The sequence below is a fragment of the Pelodiscus sinensis genome, chromosome 8 (assembly GCF_049634645.1).
Source record: "Pelodiscus sinensis isolate JC-2024 chromosome 8, ASM4963464v1, whole genome shotgun sequence".
Lineage (NCBI taxonomy): Eukaryota > Metazoa > Chordata > Testudines > Trionychidae > Pelodiscus > Pelodiscus sinensis.
The window spans coordinates 41,585,360-41,611,596 of record NC_134718.1 but is presented as its reverse complement, the minus strand read 5'-3'; the positions used below and the strand labels follow the sequence as shown (position 1 = coordinate 41,611,596).

The 26,237-nt window shown below is 46.5% G+C and overlaps 1 protein-coding gene across 1 annotated transcript in view; it reads left to right on the top strand.

Annotated features, from left to right (window-relative positions):
- The first annotated feature begins 1,709 nt into the window (after positions 1 to 1,709).
- The window catches only part of LOC102463271 (1-phosphatidylinositol 4,5-bisphosphate phosphodiesterase epsilon-1), a 106,368-nt gene continuing 81,840 nt past the window's right edge, over positions 1,710 to 26,237 (top strand). The window contains exon 1 of the mRNA XM_075935144.1: positions 1,710 to 2,118. The gene's annotated coding sequence lies outside the window, so the exon portion shown is untranslated. The remainder of the gene's footprint in view (positions 2,119 to 26,237) is intronic.

The window sequence follows — 26,237 nt, the reverse complement described above, 5'->3', positions numbered from 1 at the left end:
GCTTTAATAATTTAAATCATACCATGTTGTTTATTTAATTTATATGCTGTTACAATATTTGTAAATGAATATACTTATGTACAAATTAAAAATAAAACAGTGCTGAAACACTGTCAAACATTGTCATTCCAAAATTTGAATTGGCTAAGGGGAAAGAACCAACAAAATGTCTCATATTGCCACAAAAGGGGCATATTATTACTATTATTGCCTATGGGTGAAATCTAAGCCACTTTGAAGTTGATGAGGATTTCACTCAAATTTGATACATTTCAGTAAAGAATGATTAATATAAAATATTTTGAATTGTAACTGTTTTAATTTCAATTAAAACATAATTCAGATTAAAATAGACATAACATTATACAGTCAATGTCATATTAGGAAAGCTGAGTTGGTATGTTATGGCTTGGATATTTTAGCTCCTTTCATTCTTTAATAGCCCTGCAGTTTAAGCATGTTGAAAGAAGCAAGCTTAAAACAAGTAGCTAATAAAGCCATGTAGTGTTAAGTGAATATTACAAATATCTGGCTACATTAGTGATAAAAAGAACCCCTAGGCTGCGTCTAGACTGGCAAGTTTTTCCGCAAAAGCAGTTGCTTTTGGGAAAAAACTTGCCAGCTGTCTACACTGGCCGCTTGATTTTGTGCAAAAGTACTGACGTTCTACTGTCTGAAATCAGTGCTTCTTGCGCAAATGCTTTGACGTTCCTGTTCAGGCAAAAGCCCTTTTCCAGAAATGTTTTTGCGCAAGAGGGCCAGTGTAGACAGCTACAAACTGTTTTGCGCAAAAAAGCCCCAATGGCGAAAATGGCAATAGGGGCTTTCTTGCACAAAACCGCGGCTAGATTGGCATGGATGCTTTTCCGCAAAAAGTGCTTTTGTGGAAAAGCGTCCGTGCCAATCTAGACGCTCTTTTCCACAAACGCTTTTAATGGAAAAACTTTTCCGTTAAAAGCATTTGTGGAAAATCATGCCAGTCTAGACGTAGCCCTATACTTTCTGAAAATGTCTCTTTCCTGGGCTTTTCTTCACTGGACAGCTACATATACTGGTTTTAAAACTCTGTTTTAACATATCTCATACAAGACTCATTACTATCATATTATTACTATGCCTACACTATCATAGTGTTACCATTTTATAATACTTGTTCTCAGAGTATGGTATAACGAAGTACAGTATATTTTCTGAAGTAAAGTAAATGTATTATATACAATAGTAAATACCTCACCTCGGATGTTAAATACTTTCCCCTTAGTAAACAATATGAATTCTTTGTTAGAAGAAGAGACTTAAGTAAGTAAAGCTTTTTTACAATGCAATACTGGGACATTATTTTCATATACGTTAGTTATGAAAATTTGTATTCTTTATATAGAAAAGTCCAAAATACAACTGCATGTTGTTTACAGCCAATTTTTTTGCTTTTCTCAAATTAGACTACAACTTTTAAAATTAAGTTCCCAAAAGCTGAAACTATTTCTCCTTGTTTGACTCTGCACACAAAGATCAGAAAGTCTTGCATGCAAAGATGCACAGCTGAGTTAGTTTAAATTGTATTTTTCCATAAAGTACATGGAAACTGTGCAATATTTCTTCCTTTCAGAGACTTTAGTTAAGTCTTTCTTCCCATAGATAATGGTTGGCAGCAGTGCACAGTGCAGAAGTTGTGTGCTGCACTTCTGAATAAAGTCTTCAATTGAGCCATTGTTTCCACTGAGATAGCCTGCATTTTTCGCTGGACAGAGAGCAGGGTGTAAAAAAGGCACCTTGTGTGCAACTGTTGGCAAGGCTTGGAAGTGAATTAAAATCTCCACAAGGTCTGGGTAGTGCAGTTCTACTCGGTATTGAGCTCTTTGGACGCACAGTTAGCTCAGACATTCCAATGCAGTGAGGCAGCAGGAGGGACACGACTCTACAGTCGAACGGGGGGAAAGCCAACTCTTTAGAGAGATTAGTCTCTATACTGAACTTTCATTCACAACGCGTGAGACACACGATGGCTCTGGACCAGCTTCTATTCTGCAAAGATTTGGAAAAGGCTCCGTTATCCAGTGATCTTGAGTCACTGGGTATTACCACTTAAATAGAATGAGTTGTCTGCGGCTGCCAGAGGTAAGCAAAACGTTTACATGGTATGAGGAAAGGCTAAAAACAAATTAGCAAGGTGCAGATCAGCTGCTGTGATGTAGGAACTTTTTGGGGAAAGTTACTATCTCCTTTGAGATTGGTCTTTATCCAGATCCTTTCCTTCTCCTAGGCTCTGGTGTAATTTGATCTTTACAAACAAAATCAAATGTAAAAACAGTTAAAGGCATTTGCGTGATTATCCTAGCATAGCATTTTGGAAATTTCAGACGCCAGATAGTTTGCTGTAGTGTCCTTAATACACCAAGTTCTTCAGTGGCTTAATTGATTTCAGCAGCGAAGTCCTAAACTTGAGAGACTTTGAAGTTGCACCATAATCCAGGAGCAGGCTGCAGCTCTAAAAGAGACGAAAGGTACAGGGATAATAGCTGTAGAACGCTGTCCTATTCGTGCTTAAAAAGCAAACGAGTTGCAGCTGAGAGGAGTAGGACTGCAATGCAGAGGTGTTTCTAACCATTTAAACTCTCCCTCCGTGCATGGAGCACTATATATTTTATGGCGCAAACGCTTTGGATAGGGAGATATGTAAGTGCATGTAACAGTTTTAGCATGAATGGAAAGGCAATGAGTTTAAAACCTCACAGTAGCATACATAACCATGGAGACTCACGAAGGGCGGGGAGAAGGGTCTGTGTGGAAGGCTCCGCCGCAGTTTGCCCTGATGGTGCCTCCTTCTTGCGCTTAGAGGTGGGTGCAAAAACCCTTTTTCCCGTGAGCATGGGGATGCGAGGGAGGGGAGGATCAAGAACCCTCTGGGGTAGTACAAATAATCCAGCCCCGCATGGTGGCCGGTAGGGGAGAGATTGCGGGTCCTTTGGCGTTGCACAGCGACCCGGGGTATGCCCGTAAATCGATGCCTCTGAGGCGCTGGTGGCGGTATGTAACCCCTCTGTGCTTATTCGGAGCGCCACGGGGAGAGCTGCAGAGCTAGCCACCCCTCCCCCCGGCTCAGAGCCCAGGGAGAGGGAGGAGGCGGTGCGGCAGGCAGTAGTGCCCAGCGTGCTGGGCTGTTTGTCCTGTTGCTAATGACTCAAAGGTGCTTCCCTGCTCTGTAGCTCTGCCTCGCCCACCTCCGCTGGGGGGGCGGAGAAGGCCGGGCGCGTTTCCCTGTGGGGGAATCCGGCCGGCACTAGTCCTCTCCTCTCCCCACCTCTTGGGCCGAACGAGCCCCCTGCTCTCCCCGCTGCGCCTCCTTCCGCCCAGCTAGGCGTCGCGAGCCCGCCAGGCCACCTCCCCCCACGGTCAGCCGGAGCGGCCGCCGCGCGCGTTCCCTCCCTCTAGCCTGCTTAGCGGAGCCGTTGAGTTCGGGGGCCGCGCGGCCCCTGACCCGGAGCCGGCTCGGCGCAGTCAGCCGTGTCGAAAGTCCACGGGGCTGCCGGTGTGACCCCCCGCAGCTGCTGCAGCAGGAGGACACGGCTGGGCAGACGCAGAAAGTCGCCGCCTTCTACTTATCCCCAGCGCAGCGGGTGAGGCGCTTCCCCGGGCTTCTTGCCTGAAGTTTGTGGGGCTGTGAGGTGGGTGGGCCTCCTGGTTGCCCAGTCACCTCTATAGGCTGCTTTGGGGGTTCGGATGGTTAGCCCCCCCTTCACCCGGTACCGGGGCACGGGTCCAAATCCTGAATGTGCACCCCGCGCCTCAAGGACTTCAGAAGGATTGTACTAGGTCTGACTTCGCTGCCTTTGCCGGCTACGCTTGCACACTAGTTTGTCACCCCCTTGCTCCCCATAACCGGTTCTCCGTTAGGCCTATGCAGATGATGCTCCACCCTAATATGCAAGTTCTGTGTGTTTATGCTGCCGTGTTTAGCTGTGTAAAAACCCCCATTTTCTGCAGAGGATTTGTGTAAAACCCCCATTTTCTGCAGAGGATTTGAGGAAATGCAGAGCGATATTTGGGTGTGGATCCTAACAAGCTTGTTATAAATTACAACTGTGTACAAAGTCCTCAGTATCTTTCCCCTCTGAAAGTCTCACTTTATAGCTGGTTTATATGAGTAATAAGTTTCATATTTCATTGCGTTAAACTTTTTGGCTAATAACCTCTTTTGGGATTGTTTTAGGTGCAGCATCTGAATGACTACTAAGTTTTAGGCTACTGGTGAAGTGGTCCTCTCCAGCATTTCTGTGACTTATGTACATTCCTGGTTCTCAGATGTTATAAAAGTTTGTTGTAGGCTGAAACCTGGCAATCAAAGCAGCAAAGTGTAAAAACACTTTTTCCCTATTGGTTCTGGACTTGCCTTTGCTATGGTTGAAAAAGTTTAACTTTGTGACTAACTTTGCATTCCTTAGTAGTCCTATTGAAGTGTTTATAGGATTGGGGCCCAAAATGTGCAAGTCTTGCACATTCTCCGTGTACACTGTATACTCTGAGGAATGCAACTAGCAGGGGAAATCTAGAGAGGAGGTACAAGGACTATCAGCAGGATGAACTGCTGCATTCTAAGTATAGTATGATGGTCAATTGAAATGGTACAATGAGCAGTCTTGTGGTACTTTAGAAACTAACAAATATATTTCAAGCTCGTGGATAAAACTCACTTCATCAGATGAGTCAATTCATTTGTCAAGTCTTTAAGGTGCACAGGGCTACTCGTTTGTTTTTAAAGTTACAGACTAACATGGCTACCTCTGAGGCTTTTGAAATGGTACAGAAACTCATGAAAGTTTAGCTGTGGTTCAAGGAGACGACAGATGTTCAGACTGATTCTTATCTTGCCATGTGGTTTACCTATCGCTAATTATAATGCACACTTGCAAGGTAGAAAAGTTAAAAATAGTATTTTATGTTTATATCAAGATTTTGTTGAATGACTAAAAACATGCACTCTAAAGTGTTTCAGAAGTGAGTATGAGAGTCTTCCCCTCCCCCAAGAAATCTCAGCATCTGAGAACTATCAAATATAAATTATCTTCAATCAGAAGCCTTTATTTTTCAATCATCCTATGAGAGATAGGACTAACTACAGTGTATGCATATTTCTAATTAGATAAAACATTGACAAGCTGAGCACCAGTTAAACATTAGAGGACAAAATTAACAATATTACCGATAAACAAATTTTGTTATAGGGAATTGAATGCATTGTAGGTCACAGAGAAAGCTGCTGAGACACACACAAACTGGACAGCCTAAGTCATAAACAGTGCCCAGTTTGTATAGAAATTAGCAGCAGATTGCTAAATTCTTCCATTCTTCTTAGTCATCTGAGTAAAAGAAACTTTTAATATTTTGCCATATGAAGATATTGGTCTGATACTTTGAGTTCATTTTCCCTTTTCCCCAGCGTTAAGACAGTCTTCTTTGTAGCTAGATTTGCTCTTAGAAACCTCCCATTTTGGGCCGAATTGTTTAAAGCGCTAGCTATCTTCAGCTCTCTAGACTTTTATGTGGCGGGCAATATATTTTTGTTACATTTAGTAAAATTTAATACTATATACAGTTTAACCAGTATCTTATTTTTATAATCATGATCTTGCCATTCTGACAATACAGGCAGTCCCCGACTTACGCGGATCCGACTTGCGTCGGATCCGCACTTACGAACAGGGCTTTCTCACCCCGGAAGTCGGGGCGAGAAAGCCCCGTTCGTAAGCTGCTCCGGTGCCCCTGGTCTGCTGGAGACCGTCTCCAGCAGACCAGGGGCACCTGGCGGGTTCCCGCGCCTCTGAGGCTTTGCCAGAGCAAAGCCTCAGAGGCGCGGGACCCCCCCGCGGCTGCGGCTTCAGTCCGGGAGCCTGTGGTCTGCTGGGGACGGTCCCCAGCAGACCACAGGCACCCAGATTGAAGCGGCAGCAGCGGCGGTTCCCCGCGCCTCTGAGGCTTTGCTCTGGCAAAGCCTCAGAGGCGCGGGACCCCCCCGCGGCTGCGGCTTCAGTCCGTGAGCCTGTGGTCTGCTGGGGACCGTCCCCAGCAGACCACAGGCTCCCGGACTGAAGCCGCAGCCGCGGGGGGGTCCCGCGCCTCTGAGGCTTTGCCAGAGGCTCTGCTCCCCGTGTCCCTGGTCTGCTGGGGAGGGGGGGGAGGCAGCTAGTGTGCTCTCCCCCCCCAGCAGACCAGGCTTTTGTTTTGGACTCTGGGGCAGAGCAGCTGGGGCGCTGCCGATTGGTCCTGCAGCGCCCGCTCTGGGCACTACTGGACCAACCTGGCAGCACCCCAGCTGCTCTGCCCCAGGTCCTGATTCAGCCGCTGCTGGTCAGTTTCAGCAGCGGCTGAATCAGGACGCCTGGGGCAGAGCAGATGGGGTGCTGCTAGGTTGGTCCAGTAGCACCCAGGAGCGGCGCTACTGGAGCAACCCAGCAGCACCCCAGCTGCTCTGCCCCAGGCGTCCCCAAGTCAGCTTCTGCTGAAACTGACCAGCGCTGACTACAGGAAGCCCCAGGCAGAGTTGCTCTGCCCCGGGCTTCCTGGAATCAGCTGCTGATCAGTTTCAGCAGCAGCTGACTTGGGGACCCTGGGGTTCTTAAGTTGATTCTGTATGTAAGTCAGAACTGGCGGTCAGTTTCAGCAGTGTCTGAATCTGGACGCCAGTTCCGACTTACATACAGATTCAACTTAAGAACAAACCTACAGTCCCTATCTTGTACGTAACCCGGGGACTGCCTGTAAATGCTACCTGAGAAAAGACAGAAAAAACTCAGTAAGGTAAGCATAAGAAAAATAATTTAAATAACAAAGTATTTCTAAAAGAAACTTGCATTGAGAGTCATGGAAAAAATTTGGAAAGGGGCTGTAGGAATGACATTTGAAATGCAGATTAGAAATAAGGCACAATTTTTTTATCAGTGTGGCAAGTTAACTATTGGAACAGTTTACTAAAGGTTGTGGTGGGGTCTCTTATCACCAGTAACTTTAAAAAAGATACTGCAGTTCCAGAGTCTCAAACTCTGGGCCTGCGGGCCATCTCTAGCTAGAGGAATTGCGCAGCCTGACACAAGACTCATGGTGGGTGGGGTGGTCATGATCAGTCCACAAGCCTTGCTCCTTCCTACCCTCGCTCTGCCTCTCTCTCATGGCACCTGGTTCCAAAGGACGCAGCTTTGGGGATTGTGGGGTGGGGAGAGGTCTGGTGCTGTGCAATGGCAGCAGTCGTGCTCCTCTATAGTTCCCACAGTGGCAGGAGCTTCAGGGGAATTGGAATGCACTGGGTGAGTGCACGCACTGGGCAAGTGCACTCGCTGTGCTCTGCTTCCCCACAGCTCCTGCTGCCTCAGAGAGTATGGGGCGTCATGACCACTGCTGCCATGTGGTGCCAGGTCCTGCCACTACTCATGATCCCTGAAGCTGTGTCCTTGGGGACAGGATGCCAAGGGGAGGGGAGAGGGCAGGGTGATAATGGGCTGGGAGTCCCGGGCTGGATTGCGCAGTTTCTTTGACCAGGGATGGCTCTTGGGCTCGGAGTTTGAGACCCTTGCTCTCATTCAGTCTAAGGATGTTAAATGTCGGTTAACTGAGTGTTTCTCAACCAGTGGTACAAGTACCCTAAGGGATACTTCAGAGAAGTCTGGAGGGTACTTCAACACAACTGAAATTTGAAGAAAACTGAATTTTTGTTTTAAGTTTTACAGCGCTTTATTTTTGTACTTTTTACACCCAAAAATTTCATCGCCTGCCCAGCTACAATTAAGTTGTTTAAACAAATGTATTGCAATGGTAGAAAAAAGTTTGTGTGTCTGAAAAGTGTAGGTACTGGGGGTACTGACTTTTTTTTTAAAGGGGTACTTTATTAAAAAAAAAAGGTTGAGAAACACTGGGTTAACTTACTAGTCGAGCAGTCGATAGAATTTCTATCAACTAGGCAGTAGGCACTTCTGCATTCCTCCTTTGAAATGCACAACTCCTCGCTGGACCTGGGGTGCATGCAGAGTTCTGCTGGCTCCAGGCTGCATGCGGGCGTGCCAGCTTTGAAATGTATAAGTGTCTCCAGCAGGGGCTCTTGCACATTTGAAAATGGAATTGCCCTCATGGAGCCTAGGGTCTGTTGGGGTCTCAGTCTCCTGCTGACTCCGCCATGCTGCGCTGCCAATTTGAAATGCCACGCAGAGTCTGGGGTCTGCTGGAGGGTCCCCAGCTGACCATGGGTTCTGCGCAGCATTTCAGAGACATCCTAGTCTAACTTTCTGTATAACTCAGGACAGAAATCATAATGGTCTCTTCGGGGCTTAAAATTAATGTTATCAGTAACTAAAATTTTAAACTGTTAGAGTGTTCATTATAATAAAATATATATTTCAAAGATCAAATGGAAATACTCTTTCAATAGAAAGTGTGTTTCCACATTGGTTAAACTTTTGTTTTAATATAACCTTTTTAGGAACCAGACTTAAGGCAGGAACTGTCCTTTTTTTCTGCTTTAGTACAACATCTAGCACAATGAGGTTCTGTTCAGTGAATAGGGTTCCTAGGCACTATGCTAATGCATCAGATTAAACAATCTGCTATGTTTTATATACTTTTAAAAAAAGTTGAAAGTGAAACAGTGCTTAATCATGTGACTCCAACGCAACTAGAACTTATTCTTTAAGTAGCCCTTTGCAGTCATTTGGTGTTAGCTATATGAAAAAGGAGGTGTAATTGGGTGTAGTTCTTAATTATGAAATATAATTGAACTGATAGCTTTTTATAATAAAAAAATTAAAAATGCACTTAATATGCAGAAGTGTGAACCATATTTGAAAGTGGTCAAATTCTGCCCTCAATTACACCATCTTAATCCTATTTAAATTAGTGTTTTGTGAGTTCTTGAGGCCATTAGTGACTGAATACACAAATAAGAGTGGTACAACTTGCACTGCATGCTACTTTGTTTGTCTTGGAAGACCTGTGTGGAGATCTGTGGGTGTGGTTTCCAGAATCATGCTTCTGCCAAACATAGATCATATTGCACTCTTGATTTCTGAGCAAAACTCCCATTTACTTTAATGAGAGTTGTATGCTGGAGAAGAGTGTCAATGTGTTAGCACTATCTACATTTGGGTCTCTTTCTTTAGTGACTGAATTCTGATTTCACTGGATGTTAGGGGAGTTTCTTGAGACTTTGTCCTGTGGGAGATTAAACTCTGGCCATGAGTTTGGTCTGTTTTGTTGAATTGCTGTAGTATTTGAGTGCATGACACAATAGAATGCAGTTAGATATTGAATCAAACCATCCACAGCATTTCTTCCTGAATTTCACTAACAAGTCACAAACAAATCACCAAAGTCTTAACAAATACCTTGTACTTGTTTCTGAAAACTGTAAAGGTGACTCTTCTGCTTCCAGTCCCGAAGAGTGCACACCTAGCAACTGTAAGCAACAGCATTTCAGGTGGTGTCAGCTGTGGTGATTCTTTGGGTCATAAGTGAACTAGCGGGTCAGACCTTGGATTTATACATAACAGCTCTTTCTGCATCCAAATCTCCTGTTCAGTCTAGAAAGGGAAGTCTTGGGTGTGTGAGAAATGTAGGATTGAGCTTTACATGAAGATTGGCACTTTGTAGGCTGGTGTTCCAGCTGCGACGTTTTTTTCCACAGTAGTCTGCAACATGCCTTAATAGACTAAATGAGTTCTGGGCTCTGGAATGCCTTTCACTGTATATTGTTATCAATAGAAAAGTAATGGTAATTTGGTAAGAAAATTGCAATGGAGAGCCTGTTTAAAAAATTCATTTTTTTTTCAATTGGCTTGTAAAGTATTTCTTATAAATACTGAAATGTAATTGAATATTTAAGGTATTCCAGTGTACTATTTCAGTTAACTTCTTTTGTGGTGTTTGTTGTTGCTGTTGAGCCTTCCTAACATTCAAGTACTTAAGCAGAAAAGTGTAATTTTGCTTTGGTACGCAACATTTTCATGAAAGGTATATGTGCAAGGTATTTTTAAATATTTTATTTTGGGAAAATATTTTAATTCTGTAAGTATGCACATGTGCTGCATAGCTTGTATCTAATAATAGTACATTTTGTTAAACAGATGACTCTCCAGTTGCATGTGACCTTGCCCAGTATTGTAGGACTTAGCTGTCTGTTGTTTTAGACAATACTCTGATGTGAGACCTTTCCTCCCACAAGATTTTTCTCTATCCATGCTACAGTGTACAGCAAGAATGCCTCTGATGTGAACTTGTGGTATTTCTGAGGCTTGTGATACAATACATCACTATTCTAACAGTTTTATAATGCATTTATTTCTTATACAAAACTCAGTTGTTTGAGTTCAGCCGCTTAGCTGGCTGATTCCCCGCCCTCATAGCAGGTCAAGTAGTTTGAATTTCCACTTGGAAAGTAATGGTGTGTGGAGGGAATCATCCTGCATAGAGTAACTGCTCTGGGGATCTACTTCATCTACAGTGCCCCCGAATTCCCTTGAAGAAACTTGTGGAGCTCCATTTGAGAAACTTCCATGGTGTCAGCTCTCACCCTTGAATTTCTTTGGCTTGGCTCTTCTTGTTTTGGAACTTTCCAAAAATGAAGAGGGAGAAAATTGTTCTATGTTCTTAATACACAAACTAAAATGCTTTAAGAGCCTGTTTTTGTTACCTTTTTTCCCCCTCCAAAGGTATATTTATAACTAATTTATATAATTATTTGATTCATATGGCTATATTAAGATGGATGCATTTTATGGGATACTTCATTTAGTGGACACTGCTATTTTTATATTTGTCCTTCTAAAGGAATTGTTTATACATTTTACGAATAAGCTTCATGTTTTGGTGACTCTTCAAATAAACTAGACACTTGCTAGATGTCAGTCTCCCTTCTCAAATTTGTGTGAATTGGAAACATCTCTGGCTAAAAGTTGTGGGTTTAAAGAGCTTTAGGGTTAACAATAGTAATAGAAATATTATTTCCACTACATGCATCTGACGAAGTGGGTCTTTGCCCACGAAAGCTTATGCTCCTACACTTCAGTTAGTCTATAAGGTGCCACAGGACTCCTCGTCACTTTTGCAGATTCAGACTAACACGGCTACCCCTCTGATGATAGAAATAGGGAATCTTCCTGTATCCAAGGCTCCAACTCTTGCAAATTACTGTTCAGCTGAGTGGCTAGGCAGGCATGCAGAAGAAATCAGGCCTATAGGTCCACGGGTTGCTGGTCCAAGGTTGATCTGCGACACATTGGGTGTAAAGCAGTGTTGCTTAAACTGTGTTCCGCAGCACATCAGTGTGCCGCGAGGCAGTCGGAGGTGCGCTGCAGAGAATGACAGTGCAAAATGGCCATCCTTAAAGGGGCAGGCGACCTTTTTTCTCAACTTCCCCCGACCCTTCTCCCCTGCCCCGACTTTTTTTCTCAACAAAAAAATCCTTGGAGTTCCCCATTTAAAAAAATATTGTTTGGTGTTCCTCGATCTTAAAATGTTTAAGAAACACTGGTGTAAATGGTCAAAGACCAAACAAGATTGCTTGAATGCCTCCCGCCAGTGGTTCTTCCATAATTATTGGAGCAAATAGATTGCTTAATGTGGTTCCCCCAGAGTTCTGGGAGAGAGACTACTGTGTAGTGCAATTCCCATCCAAGCCCTTTCACTCCTCCGTCCCGTTCAGTCTGATTGCACAGTTTTTGCAGATGTACAGAACGGGGAACACCCTACAGATCTACCTTTCCTCTGCATGTGGTCATGTCATGGCAGTGTATGTAGTCTTGCCTCCCTTTACATGAAGTAGCTGGAAGAGGAAGTGAAAATAGGAGCTTTAGAAACTATTATGTGTAATTTGTATTAAAAAGCACATATAGCATAGAATCCCAATGAGGCCAACTTGTCACATATTAAGAAAGAAGCTTTTAGATGCACACAACTAATCTATAACATGAGTACAAAACTTCTCTATTTTTTTGGTAGTTATTGCACTCTCCGGCAAGGTTTCAGACAGATAATTATACTGGCACTGTTTTAGGTTTAATGTCCTTTCAAATGTAGCTATTGTAACTGGTTTTGATTGGAGGTCTGTTTCAGTTGTAGTTTCATGTAATAGTAGTCCTCTCTCCCTGAGTAAACCTGCATATTAAACCCCTTATCCCCAACCCCACCCCAGAGTAATGATTTAAATGAAGAAAAAAAATTGGTCTGTCATTGAACAGTGTATACTTTGTTATACAGCCACGCCCCGAGTTACGTCCACCTCCACTTACGACCATCCACACTTACGACCAAAGCAGTCGTAAATGCAGATCCGAGTTACGAACGGTGATCCGCGCTTACAAACAGCACGGTCGCCATGTAACTCTATGGGATCCGAGTTACAAACACTTCGAGTTACAGACCAAGTATTGGTCTGTAACTTGTTCATAACTCGGAGAGCGGCTGTACAACCTAAGCATTGAGTATTTTGTCCCTTTTTATAATCGCTATATAGTCTCATAATATACAGTAATATCCATCTTTTTAATTGTTTTTAAAAGTCACTTAATCACTTGTCAGTAAGTGAAAGACTTTAGCATACCACATTTCTAATATGTAGAAAAATAACTAATAGAATTGTTTGGGAAACAGAGCATTTGGCAGAGTTACAAAATTTGTATGCATTTCTATTTGCTCTGAGTGGCAACTTTTATGCAGTTCTTTCCTGTCACAGTCCTCTATTTACACTATGAAGATCTGGTTATAAGAGGGATTTGCTAATGCACTTTGTTCAAAAATAAAGTCACTAGGGCCAGGTCTACACTAAAGGGGAATGTTGAATTGAGATGTGCAACTCCAGCTACATTAATGTAGTTGGAGTTGATGTACCTTAATTTGAAGTTCCCCCTCATCCCCACAGTGGGAGGCTTATGGGAGAAAACACTGTCATCCGCTTCCCTTACTCTTTGCAGGAGTACTTGCTGCCAATGGGGGTTCCCTCTTAGTCTGATTTAGTGGGTCTTTACTAGACTCAGTAAATCAAATTCCAGAAGATTGATTGCAGCAGCATCAGTCTTCCCCCTAGTAAAGACATGGCCTGTGTAACCAATAACTTGTTCATGATATGATTCCTCTCTTGTGTTTTGCTTTGGACTTTCCCAGCTTCTCTCTTCTCCCCATGTCCAATCCTGTTTGCTGCAACTTATGTAGTATTCTGTGGTTCGTATGGTTTGCTGCAACCAAAAGTCAGTTGTGTGATTGTACTTTTAATTTCATAAACCTGTCAGGTGGCTGAATGACTTTGAAAACCAGCAATGTCTTTTTTTTTCAGGGCCTGTTTCAATGTCCCTATCAGTTCTACAGAAGGTCTTTTTTTTTTCTTTTTTCTTCTTTCTAACTTTTGAATCCTTGCAGACCTGTGAGAAACCTGAAGATGCTGCCTATCAGCTGAGCTGGTAAAATCAACAGAAGGTTGGCAAGAGTACATATGCATAGCCAAAGGCTGCTTATCCACCAGTCACACCATATACTAACATTCTGCCCTTCCCCTCCATAAGGCCTCCTCATGAGTCAATGTCTTGCACAATCCTCAAGCTAGCCATTCTGCTAACATAATAAAGTGAAATCTACAGGGAGTCCGGGGAGTAGAGAAGAAATGATTTTGCTGAGGAAATAAAGGAAGAGTGAATAATCGTCTGTTCTTTCTTTCCCTGCTGCCAAAACCTGTCCTATGTCCACATCCCAGGCCCACTACAACAGCTCCTGCACCTTCCCACTTTAAACATTGGAACACTTCACTGCCATGTCAGCTGTGTTACAAGAACACCTTCCCATTTGGATCAGATGTTCTGTAACAAGTTGTATTACTAAACAGTTAATAGAAAGATACAGCCATTTTACTCAGTGCATATTTTTAAAACACTAGTTTGCATATGCACTACTGTATACTTGTTTGCTCAATTGTTCTGAGGGGCTACCTAATCTTCCAATTTCACAGGATTGATCTGAAGTATATGTATAAACTTGCCTTTTAAACACAAATCCTGGAACTCTGCCCTGACTACACCAGGGACTTCTTTTGAAATAACACCAATTATTTTGAAATAGCAAGTGGAGCATCTACACTTCCAAGCCTGTTGTTTCAAAATAACAGGGTGGTTACTTTGAAATAACTCCTGCTTTTCATGAGCAATAATGCTTATTTCAAAATAGTTATTTTAAAATAGCGGTAGCGTTGATGCTCCACTGCTGCTATTTCGAAATAACTACTCCCGAGAATCATTCAAAGTTATTACTTCCCAGTGCTTTTTGGGGCTCTAAGGCTACATCTGCACTTCAGGGTTTTTGTGCAAAAACTCATGGGCTGTGTCTAGACTGGCAAGTTTTTCCGCAAAAGCAGCTGCTTGAATTTCCGCAAGAACACTGAAGATCTCATGTAAGATTGTCAGTGTTCTTGTGGAAATACTATGCTGCTCCTGTTCGGGCAAAAGCCCTCTTGCACAAATGCTTTTGCACAAGAGGACCAGTGTAGACAATGCGGTATTGTTTTGCGCAAAAAAGCCCTGATCGCGAAAATGGCGATCGGGGCTTTCTTGCGCAAAACTGCGTCTAGATTGGTACGGACGCTTTTCCGCAAAAAGTGTTTTTGTGGAAAAGCGTCCATGCCAATCTAGACACTCTTTTCCGCAAATGCTTTTAACGGAAAAACTTTTCCGTTAAAAGCATTTGCGAAAAATCATGCCAGTCTAGACGTAGCCATAGAGTGTCCATACCTCAAGCACATTTTTGCGCAAGAAAATTTACAGTAGAATGGCAGAACAGAGGGCTTTTTGTGGTAAAGGTATACCTGTTTCTACAAGGAATAACTCGCCTTTTTGCACAAGAACTCTTGCACAAAAAGGTGTGTGTGGGGATGCTCAACAGGGGTTTCTTGTGCAAAAAGAGCCTATCAGAAAAAACACAGGTGCTTTGATTGCCATTAACAGAATGGCCATCAGAGCCTTTTTGCTCGAGTGTCCATGCAGTGTGGATGCTCTCTTGTGCAAAAGCACATAGCTTTTGTGATGCGCTTTTGCGGCGTGGATGCACTTTTGCGCAACTATTTTTTGCAGCAGATCTCTTCTGCAAAAAGCTTCTTGCACAAAAAGCCTGCAGTGTAGACATAGCCTATGTAAAGAGAGTGCATCCACATTTAGGGAGCCTGGCTCAAACTAATTTTGAGGCTTCTCTGTAATGTTGAGCATGCTATTTTGAAATTTCCTACTGTGGACATGCTCTAAGGATGCTACTGCACCCCTTGGCTTGAAGTGCTTTCCAGTTATATACAGGATTTACAGCTATTTTCAATGGCTTTCAGAACTCGTTATAATTCACCTTGTGTTTGTTACTTAGTCAGATGTTCTAAACTGATATAGAAAATATCTGCTGCAAATTTTATTAACCTTATCCTGTAATATAACAGTGGGAGGCGGTGTTTGTAGTGTAGTGTTTTTTTTTCCCACAGTAGCAGAGAAATGCTGTATGCAAAAGCTTGGTTTTTAATCCATCTGCCTGTTGGTTCTACATTGGAGACCACTGCTTTAAAGAAATCCTCTCTGCAGTCTTTCAATCTAGCACAAAATCACTTTTTGAATTAAAATGCATTCCAGGATCCCTGCCTCCTGTCCCACCCCTTCTCTGGGGCCAAGCCCTGTTTACTCCATGCTTCCTCTTTTCCCCCATCCTCATTCTCTCTCTAAGCTGGGGCAGGATGTTGAGGTTCTGGGGGTAGTGCAGGCTCTGCTCTTGGGCTGAGGGGTTTGGAGTATGAGGGGCTCTGGGCTGAGCATGGGGAAGAGGGGTTGGGGTTCAGAAGGTGGGTTCAGAGCTGAGGCAGGGGTTCAGGCTGTGGCTGGGCATAGTTTTATCTCACTCTTGGGGGTGGCCAGTGGAGCTAAGGCAAGCTCACCCCCACCCTGGACCTCTGCCATTCCTGAAAGGGACAGTATGTCCAGCAGTGGCTCCTGGAGAGAAGGGGCTGGTGATGGCTCTGTGTACTGCTCGGCACTACCTCCCCCCCACCTCTCATTGGCCATGGTTCCCTGTTCCTGGTCAATGTGAGCTGTTGAGGTGGGCAAGGACAGTGTGTGGTGACCCCTTGCCTTCCTTCCCCAGGGCCGGTAGGAATATGCCACTTGCTTCCAAGAGCAGCGTTTGGCCAGGGCAGGGGAGAGTCTGCCTTAGCACAGCTGCGCTGCCAGAATGTTAGCAGTTGTTCTCCTGATTTGGCTGCAAGAGCATCCAGGAGACTCAGCCTGTTTCTGGGAGACTCTTTGCCACTGTTCTGCACATGGATATTAAAAATTAGAAGGAATTAATTTTATGTACTAATATTGAGGTAATGTGCAGCTGTGCACCACCAGGAGAAACCAAAAAACCTAGCTCTATATGGCTACATCTAGATTGCATCCCTTTTTTGTAAAAGGGATGCAAATTAGCAATTGCGATACGTCTAATGAAGCGGGGATTTAAATCTTCCCCGCTTCATTAGCATAAAAATGGCTGCCGCTTTTTTTCAGCACGGAGCTTTGCTGGAAAAAAGCGCCAATCTAGACGCGGATCTTTCGGAAAATAAAGCCTTTTCTGAAAGATCCCTTATTTTACAGAAAAGAGATGCAATCTAGACGTAGCCTATATGTTTAAAAAAATTATCATAGGGAAAATTACTCCAGCTACGACAGGTTAGACATTTCTTGACTTACTACTGAAAATTAAATTTAAATGAGAGAGATAAAAATTAAGAAATGCACAGACCAATGAAAAACCTAAAATAATACCCTTTTTGAAAGTAAAAGAAGTAACACTACAAATGTATGTTGGGTAAGGAGGTGTGAAAGACACTGGCTACGTCTACACTGGCCCCTTTTCCGGAAGGGGCATGTAAATTTCACTAGTCGTCGTAGGGAAATCCGCGGGGGATTTAAATATCCTCCGCGGCATTTAAATAAAAATGTCCGCCGCTTTTTTCCGGCTTTTAAAAAAGCCGGAAAAGAGCGTCTAGACTGGCCCCGATCCTCCAGAAAAAGTGCCCTTTTCCGGAGGCTCTTATTCTTACTTTGAACAAAAATAACAACCACTTTGAAGTAAGAATAAGAGCCTCCGGAAAAGGGCACTTTTTCCGGAGGATCGGGGCCAGTCTAGACGCTCTTTTCCGGCTTTTTTAAAAGCCGGAAAAAAGCGGCAGACATTTTTATTTAAATGCCGCGGAGGATATTTAAATCCCCCGCGGATTTCCCTACGACGACTAGTGAAATTTACATGCCCCTTCCGGAAAAGGGGCCAGTGTAGACGTAGCCACTGTGTATTTGAGTGTGACACAGATTTGCATTGCCCCTTTAAGTATGCCAACCTCTTTAAGACACAGGAGCAGCTGCCAGAAAGCTCTCCATCTGAAGCCTTGTTTTTTTCCTCTTCTCTCCCCTCTCCTGAGATGGGATATAAGAGTGGTGGAAGTGGACACCCTAACATCAGCACTTCCTTTTTTTTGCCTCCCCCATCCTGTGCAGGAGGCTGAGGGGATAGCTCCAAGGTAGCGAGCAGGAGAAGCAAGGCAGTGGGGATATGGAAAGCTGAAATGCTATCACTTGATAGCCTCTCAGCTAAACCAGTCAGCATCACCTGTCAGAGGCTTCAGGATCTACCAGTAGATCCCGATCTGCTGGTTGGTGACTACTGTTTTGAAGGGTTGAATAACTTGTTCTCTAAGGCAGATGTAACAGATTCTTTTTCTCCAGATAATAAAAGTTAAACAAGTGTCCCTTTTCCATAGGTGTACAGTGGTTTAGCCCAGTGTTTCTCAACCTTTTTTATAAAGTACTTCTAATTTTTTTAAAAAGGGGGTATCCCTAATACCTACAGTTTTTCAGACACACAATTTTTTCCTACAATTGCAACACACTTGTTTAAACAACTTCATCGTAGCCTGACAGGTGGTTGTTATTTTTGTACTTCCAAAAATTTCAAGCGCTGTAAAACTTGCAACAAAAATTCAGTTTTTTTTCCAAATTTCAGTTGTGTTGAAGTATCACCCCAGACTTCTCAAGTACCCTGAAGGGTACTTGTACCACTGGTTGAGAAGTACTGGTTTAGGCAGGAAAAGGTTTGCCTTCCCAGATTGCCAGCCTGGCTCTGCCCATGCTCTTTTTCCCAGTACATCTGCTGTAGTAGACTCAGGCCCCCCAGCTGCACCTGCACCGACTGTCCAGGCCATTTTTGTTTAAACCATACTTCTTTTGTCCTTTGCCATCAGAATTTGATAGAACTGAGAATCCGGATTTTAAGCATATTTGGGAATATATTAGATATGTGGGTATATTGGATATACTCTTTAATCATTTCATGTGACAAGGTGTTTACTTAAATCATCTGAGTGGAATATATAGTTTTCATGGCAGAATGCTATTAACATCCAAAATCCATTTTTGTCAGTCACAGTTTTCCCATTCACTATGTAGCTTGGATTTTGTTAATGAATGTAAAATATTTGGTTACTAAGCCACAAATAAGCAACAGCAAATATAATCTAAGGCTATGTCTACATTGCACACTTCTTGCGTAAGAATGGCTGTTCTTGTGTAAGAATTTGCTGGCAGTCTACACTGCACGCGTGTTCTTGTGCAAGTAAATTTACAGTATAGCGTCGGAAAACAGGGCTGCTTGTGTGAGAGCTCTGACGCTCCGTATCAGGAAGAAGCCTTCTTGCGCAAATGTTCTTGGGCAAGAGGCCAGTGTAGACAGGCAGCCAAGAGTTTTTGTGCAAGAACTGGCCTCCCAGGAAAAAAGCCAAGTGGCTACTTGTACGCTCCGTACCCGCACTCACAGCTCCTTCCCTCCTGGTTGCTGAATCCCCCCTTAAAGCCACACGCAGCCTGCAGAGTCCATGTGGCAGCAGCAGCACAGCCAGCAGCTCCATCTTGCGGCTCTGCCCTGCTGCACCCATGAGCCTCCCCAGAGATGTTTGTTCCAGGGGGACACCAAGAGCCTGCACCCTCCTCCCAGCAGCAACCCCAGTACTCCCAGCAGGCCCAGAGGGGCACAAAGTGGTGTGCCCCTTGCTGGTCCCAGGCAGAGGTCGAGGCCCTTCTCGACCTGTGGGCTGAGGAAGAAGCCCTCCACATCCCCGTGCCTGTAGCTGGAATGCAGGCATTTTCAGCCACATGGCCCAGGTGCTCTCCCAGCAGGGACATCCAGCCCGGACCCTTGAACAGGTCCAGGCTGAGGTGAAGGAGCTGCGCCAGGGCTATGTCCGGGCCACTGAGGGCCAGGGGGCAGGAACCGACACCTGCCCCCACTATGACCGTCTCCATGTCACTGTTGGGGAGACAGCTGTGAAAGGACCCTCGGTGCCTGTGGCCACCAGCCTGCGCCCCCACAGTCACCAGGCCAGCCACGCCGGAGGGTGATCTGCCCACCGGGTCCAGGTTGAGGAGGATGAGGACGACCACAGCAGCACCTTCACCTGCCACCTGGAGCCAGTGGTGAGCAGTCAGGATGTCTCCCGGGCTTCATCTGAGGACGGTGAAGGATCCTCCAGTGAGTGTTGCGCTTCTCGCTCGCAGGAGCTGGGTTCCCTGCGGGCAGGGGGAGGGAGCGTCACTCAGGCAGTTCAAGCTGCATGCTGTGTAACAGTACACAGCACGTGCAACCTTGTGCAGCCTGACTGTGTGGCATGTGGATGCAGTAGGCAGCTCCAGGGCACTCCTGGGACCCTGCTGCTCACACACATCCTGCCCAGAGGGGAGGGGGAATGCCGGCTGGAAGCAGCCAAGGCCCCAAGAGCTCAGGCCAGATCCCACACCTCCTGAAGGGTGCCGCACACAGACAGCACGCAGCCATGCCTGCCCATGTGACAAAGCAGCTACTCCTGGGAAAACTGCAGTGAGCCAGCCCTGTGAGCATGGCTGCTCCCGGTCCCTAGGCTGCCCTCGAGGGAAGCCCCACACTGCGACCATGCACTTCCCTGGGCTGCTTGTGTGAGGGCTAGTGGGAGGCGGAGCGGGGAGCAGTTGGCCTGGCCCTGTGGCCTCTTGAGTTTTGCTGCAAGGGTGGTATACTCCCCAGTTGCCCTGGTTCTGTCTCTGAGGACATCAATTGACAGGGGTCCGAGAACCCAGACCTCGTCTACCATACTTGTTCCTATGCAATGTGGGGATGTGTACGCAAACATGACTACAGCATCGCTGGTGTGTTGCTCCTACACAGTGACAACAGTCAAAGCCATGTGCTCTGCCTTGGGGAGGGAATGTGCACAGTGCAATGCAGACACACATAAGAACACAAGAATGTAAGAATGGCCAGACTGGGTCAGACCCGAGGACCATCTAGCCCAGTATCCTCTTTGCCAACAGGGGCCAGTGCCAGGTACCCCAGGGTATGTCTACACTACAGCCCTAATTCGAACTAACTTAATTCGAATTAGTTAATTCGAACTAAGCTAATTTGAACTAGTGCATCTAGACCTAAAAACTAGTTTGAATTAGCATTTTGCTAATTCGAACTAGCATGTCCACATTGAGTGGCCCCTGAACTGAGGTTAAGGATGGCCGGAAGCAGTGCCGGCAGGGCATCAGATTAGGATTTAGAGCGTGGAGCTGCTGTCTCAGGCTAGCCGAGGGCTGTGCTTAAAGGGACCCGACCCCGACCCCCACCCCGGACAGACAGTTCTCAGGGGTTCCCCGCTCGCTTGTCTACCTCGATGAGGGACAACAAAGCAGTCCTGGCTTTGGAGTGCCCTGAATGCCCACACTCGGCACATCACGGGACTCGGCCATCAGCCTGGCTGCACTTGCCGCAGGCTGCCATCCGGGGGAGGGTCAATTGGGGGGGGCTGCAGGAGAGCTTTCACCCCGAGGAGCCCGCAGAGCCACCCTGGTCCTCCCCATTGGGGGCTCGTACCCAATTCCTCCCTCACCTCCTTCCACTTACCCCTCCCTAGCCCCCCTTCCTGATGAACAAAATAAAGGATACGTGTGTTCAAAAATAGAAACTCTCTTTATTTAACAATACTCGGGGAGGAGGTGGGGTTAACCTCTGGGGAGACTGGGAAAAGGACGTGGAAGAGGGGAGGGCAAGTAAAATGATCAGGGGTTTGGAACAGGTCCTATATGAAGAAAGGCTAAAGAGACTGGGACTTCTCAGCTTAGAAAGGAGGAGACTGAGGGGGGATATGACAGAGGTCTATAAAAGCATGAATGGTGTGGAGAGGGTGCATAAAGAAAAGTTCTTCATTAGTTCCCATAATAGAAGGACTAGAGGACACCAAATGAAATGAATGGGTAGCACGCTTCAGACTAATAACAGAAAGTTCTTCTTCACAAAGCAAATAATCAACCTGTGGAACTCCTTGCTGCAGGAGGCTGTGAAGGGCCGGGAGGGGGGCAGAAGAGTTTCCCTGGTGGTGCCCAGAGTGGCCACCAGGGAAAGCTGGGGAGGGCTAGCCTCCCACTAGTTCGAATTAAGTGACTACACAGCCCTTAACTTGAACTAGGCGTTACTCCTTGTGGAATGAGGTTTACCTAGTTCGAATTAAGCGCTTCGCTAGTTCGAATTAAGTTCGAACTAGCGGTTTGCCTGTGTAGCGCCTATCAAAGTTAATTCAAACTAACGTCTGTTAGTTTGAATTAACTTTGTAGTGTAGACATACCCCTAGAGGGGATAGACCAAAGACAATGATCAAGTGATTTATCTCCTGCCATCTCTCTCCAGCCTTTTACAAACAGGGGCCAGGGACACCATTCCTTACCCCCTAGCTAATAGCCTGTTATGGACCTCACCTCCATCAATTTATCTAGCTCCTCTTTAAACTCTGTTATAGTCCTAAGCTTTCACAGTCTCCCCTCGCAAGGAGTTCCACGGGTTGACATACCACATGCCAAGTGGCCAGGACACAGACAAGGGTTCTTCATTCACAGTGATGTCTCCCAAGGGTTACAATCCATGGAGGATCACTCTACTCCCCAGGGGAATCCTGTATGCAGCCATACACACGGGACAGATTAGGCCCAAGCCACAGTAGTGTGGTGTCACCTGGGCTCAGGGCAGAGAGTGTGGGGTGCAGGGACAGTGTGCGCAGGACTGCCTCACTGTCTTATCATTTTCTCTGTTCTCTGTAGCAGGACCACCTAGGAGCAAGGGACCCTCCAGCCCTGCGGTGGTGGCACCACCAACCACCCAGGCACCAGTCTGGCAGGCCAGGCAGCAGGACCAGCTCCTATGGTGACACGTGCAGGCCGTTGAAAGAATTGAGGCAGCTATCAGCCAAAAAATCGAGGCTGACGTGGAGTGGCTGCAGCAGGCATGGGGGCAGTTTCTGCAGAGGTGTGACCACGTGTGTGACATCATTACCACCCTGACGTCGCACATCGGTCACGCCGTGAACTATGGTATGGTCTTGCCACATCCTCCTGTCCTTCCTGCCATGTCCAGGCCCCTTCCAGCTACCCCTCCTGCTGCTGCCATGCCCCCACCTGCTGCACCCCATCCTACCCACATCCCCGTCCTGCCTGCCCGGACCTGGCCTGAAGAATGGCGAGGCCTCCGCACCCACGGAGGCACTGGCAGGAACCACCCCTCCCAGCAATAGCTTCCCCTCACAGTTGAGAGGCCCCTGCCACTGCCCATCCTTCTTCCCTATTGTAAATAAAAATAAAAGTCTTCTGGTTTTTGAAGAAAAAAATGGTTTTGTTTATTGGGATGCAGGGGAGGGAAGGATTGGGAATGGGAGGGAGATGTAGATGGGAGACAGAAGTGACCCTACTGTGGGGCCTGGGAGACTGTCGTTCAGGGCCTCCCAGATGTGCACCCCATATTGGTGCGCCTGGTGGCTGTGTGGGGCTGTTCAAATGCCCAGCCCTCGGCTGCTATCTACACCGGCAGAAAGGCCTCCCCCTTCTGCTACATGGTTTTGTGGAGCACGCAACATACTGCCACAACTTCAGGAATGTTCTGCTCACCCATCTTAAGATGGGTGAGCAGACAACGGAAGCACGCCTTCAGCTGGCCAAAGGTGCACTCGACCTGGTTGCGGGCCCGGTTCAGGTGGTCATTGAAACGTGCCTGGCCGGGGTTCATCCATCCTGTGTAGGGCCACATCAACCTGGGCATGAGGGGGTAGGCCGTGTCCCCCACCATGCAGAGAGGCATGTGGACATCCCCAACTGTAAATTCCTGCTGGGGGAAGAAAGTGCCCGCCTCCATCCTGCGATGCAGGCTGAAGTTACGAAGGACTCAGGTGTCATGTGCACTGCTGGACCACCCCACATAAATGTCTGTGAAGTGGCCACGGTGGTCCACAAGGGCCTGGAGAAGATGGAGAAGTATCCCTTCCGGTTAATAAAATGGGCCGCTCGATGTTCTGGGGGATGGATGGGGATGTGGGTTGCATCCATGGCTTGCCCGCAGTTGGGGAACCCCAGAGCAGCAAAGCCAGCCACTGTTGCGTCCACGTCCCAGAGGCGGATGACATGCTGGAGCAGGATATCGTTGATGGCAGGACAACCTGCAGAAGAGCGTACAAACACAGGGAATGCACCAAATGAGGCAGGGTAGGTGCATGATCCCTTGGTGGATGCCTGCCCCACTGTGATGCCCTCTGATGCTCTCTGTCCCCAAACACACCAGGGCCCCCTCGTCCCACAGCCTCCCCCCCCCCCCCCATACCAGCAGGCCTGTGTGAGAGAGGGATGGCACAAACCCCTGGGTGACGGGGCTTCCCCCACTCTCCCCAGCCTTCAGTCTTCCCTTCCCCCGTGCAGGGAGTGCAGCATCCCTCCTCCCCCAGGACTTACCTGCATCAACAGCACCGACTATGGACCTGCCCACCCTGAACTGGTGTCCCACTGAGCGGTAGTTGTCCGGGGTGGCCAGCTTCCAGAGGGCAATGGCAACCTTCTTGTTAACCGGGATAGTGGGCCCGCAGCTGGGTGGTACGTCTCCGGAACTCAGGGGCGAGCCAGGCACACAGCTCCAGGAATGTCTGCTTTTGCATTCTGAAGTTCCGGAGCCACTGCTGGTCATCGCATTGCTCCAGGACCAGCTGGTCCCACCAGTTGGTATTGGTGTCCAGTCTCCAATAATGCCTCTCCGCAGTCGGGTGGGGATGCCACAGGGAAGCCATCGCATTTATGGAGAGGGAGTCCAGAGCGAGTTCGGTCTCGAGCTCCTGCAGGAGTTGCACAGAAGCATGGAGCAGCAGCTGCAGGCACTCCAAAATGGACGTGTGGGGCCAGGGCAGGCACAGGGCCACCCCTGGCTCCATGGCACAGCAATTGAGTATAAGGCTAAACAGACAAAACAGACACCGGATGGGGGAAGAAGTACAACACATAAGAGTGAACAATATGATTGCAGAAAACATCATGTTCCTTGAGTGATGTCCCTATGGGTACTCCACTGTTGGTGTCGGGCTTGCCACGGTGCCACAGATCAGAGACTTTTACAGCAGTGTTCAAGAGGTGCATCGTTTTCCCACTTTTGAAGTTAGCGCACGCAGCCCAATTCCTCTTAGTTCCTTCTTTGCTTCCCTTGGCTATGGATGGAGCTCCAACCTCTTTCCGCCTTGTGTCACTTCTGTGAAGGAAAAGAGAGAAAATTAGATATTGTAGATTTACCTATTCCTGTTCATTTTCTTTTGTTAAACAATTAATAGTTAAAAAAAAAACCCACAGTTCTCTTACTTCAGCTTGTATATAGTTAGTCAGAAGGTTAGCGCAGTGCAGTGGCAAGCTGCAGCAAACTGTAAAACACAAAAAAAAGTCTTATTCATAAATAAGGGTATGTCTGCTTTGCATTCCTCCTTCCAGAAAGGAATGCTAATGCAGGTGAGCGAAATTGCAAATAAAGCGCAGATTTGAATTTCCTGTGCTTCATTTGCATAATCGCGGCTGGCCGCTTTTTCGAAATACCCCTGTCCACAGGGAGCCCGAACTCCCTACAGATGGAGGCTGCTCAGGCATCCTGCCTGCCATCCCCTTCTCTTCCTCCTACCCCCTGACTGCTGCATATGTATCGGCTCCTGCCTGCCCCACCCCCCTGCGCTGTTCCCACTGATAGAGAGGCAGCAATGTGTTTGTGTGGTGGGAGGGAGCAGGTGGCTTCACAGGAGTCAGTACAGGTAGGGAGCTTGCTTGAAAGCTGACTTCCCATGTCAACTGATAGCAGGCAGTTCTCCCTCACCCTCCATACTGCTGATTCATTGTCAGAGACAGCAGCATGGAGCAGAGAGGGGGGGCGGCTCCGTAGGATCAGGTGCTTGTGGGGAGCTGCTCCCACCTCCCCGCCCTTGCTGCCTCTTGATAGAGAGGCAGCAAGGGGTTGCATGTAGTTTGGATTACCTGATATGTGTAGGCTTATTGGTTAATTGTTTAAATTGCTAAAATCCGTAGCTTTTAAGAGGGAGAACTAATATAGCCATTATGGTTAGGAAGGGCTGCATTGCCATTACCAGCACTTCTCCTTTCTCCTTCACGTCTGCCTGTATCTAGCCTGTAACCTGACTGTGAATGCCTCTACCCAAATCCTGAGTTTCCAGAGACTGTTGCCTACATTTCCCTCTAACAGAAAACCATACTGGGTGGACCATCCAGGGTGAAAGATTCCTGCTTGTGGAATCTCTTAGGAAGCAGGTAGGAGAGCTGTCAGAAAAGGTAGCTAAGTTGAGGAGCATTCATGGTAGCTAAGTTGAGGAATTCCTTGAGAGTATTCATGTGGAGATGTCCCAGGTTGAGAAAGCTCTACAGCTACAGAGGATTGCTGGCACACCAATGGGAGAGAAGAGGTGACTCTGTCACATAGAGGAAGCTGACAGCTGGTTACTTCTGACAGGAGGCAGTGCTCCACCACTGCTCCAAACCTACCCACCATAGTGATGGAGAACTGTTATGTTGCCTTCACCTCTCATTGTCCACTAAGATGGAGAGAGAGAAACCATGTACCCCAAAGAGGAAATGTAGGGTAGTGATAATTGGAGATTCTCCTCTGAGGCAGTCGGGGCACTCATCTGTTGCAGTGACATGGCTTTGTGGGAGGTATACTGCCTGCTGGAGTCTGTATCTGAGATGTTATGGAGGGATTGTTGAGTATCATCAGACCCTCTGACTACTACCCTATGCTACTCATCTATGTAGGCACTAATGATACTCTCAGCAGATCAGAAGTGACTGTAGGGCTCTTGGAGTATGGGTGAAGGAGTTCATAGAAAACAGTCTACAAGTACCCACGGGGACACA